This window comes from Schistocerca piceifrons, unplaced genomic scaffold (genome assembly GCF_021461385.2).
Source record: "Schistocerca piceifrons isolate TAMUIC-IGC-003096 unplaced genomic scaffold, iqSchPice1.1 HiC_scaffold_1249, whole genome shotgun sequence".
Classification (NCBI taxonomy): Eukaryota; Metazoa; Arthropoda; class Insecta; order Orthoptera; family Acrididae; genus Schistocerca; species Schistocerca piceifrons.
Genome location: NW_025727069.1, coordinates 18,836 through 20,000, shown reverse-complemented (window position 1 = coordinate 20,000; position 1,165 = coordinate 18,836).

Here is a 1,165-nt window from a genome sequence, read left to right as displayed (position 1 = left end):
CTCCCTCACGATTTTGTATGGCATGCCCCAAGGGTCCAGGGTAAGATGTTCCTTTACGAAGTCTTCCCAACTCTGCTGTCTATGTTGGTTTAGGGTATCCTTAAAGACCCTCTTCTGTCTTCTATATATGGTGAGATGGAATTGTCTTTCTGCCTGGGCGAAAGCCCTTTGATAGTTCCTGCGTGCTCTACGCATAGACTGCCTGAGCCGCGACAGCTCCGGAGTCCATGGCGCAGTCGCTTTCCGAATGAGACGTCTTTTCACTGGTATCGCTACGGCGATAGCCGTCTTTATAGAGGTAGTTAGGGCCTCTACTGCCTCTTCCACGTTAAATTCAATTCCGAGCTCTGGAGGATCGAACTCCGCCTCCAGAAGGTCCCAATTGGCTCTCCCGTAGTCATAACGCATTGTCCACTCTGCTGGCACGCGGTCCTCCTCCACAGATATGTCGAATTCAATGACATTGTGGTCACTCGTGGTTATAGCGTCATGTGTTTTCCAATTCAAAATTTTATTAGCAATACCCATTGAGGTTAGTGTGATGTCAATAAAAGATGCTGCCCCGGCTCGGCTCCTATAGGTAGGAGGGTTGCCGGGGAGATTCGCAACATTCAAATTTTGTTCCATGATTAAATCTTCTAATTCAATTCCTCTGTGGTCTTGTACCGGGCTGTGCCAGAGCGGTGATTTAGCATTTGCATCCATTGATATTATTATATGCTTGTCTTGTAAGACTCTTAATGCTGTCCGCAATTGTCCCAGGTAGATATCAATATTATGTCTGTACTGGCAATACAAACTCATTAAATACAAACTGTGTCCTTTTAAATTGACTTCTACAACCGTAAGGTGTGTAGTACATAATTGAGTAATTACAGTTGTTTTGATTAGATTACTTAAAATTATAATTGACGTCATTGGTTGCTGGCCTGAGGCAATCACCTGTGCGTTAACGGGAAAGCCAGGAATCCTTCCCGAGACGGAGTATGGTTCTTGTATTAATAAGATGTCTACTTTGTGTTCCTCTGTTAATCTTCTTAATTCATGTAAGACTAACTGACTTCTCATTGCATTTACCTGAAACACTCTAAAGTGCATCAGGATACCTTGTATGGAAATGACTATTTGGCCAGGTTTGGGCAGGATCAAAAGCGATCCTGCCATA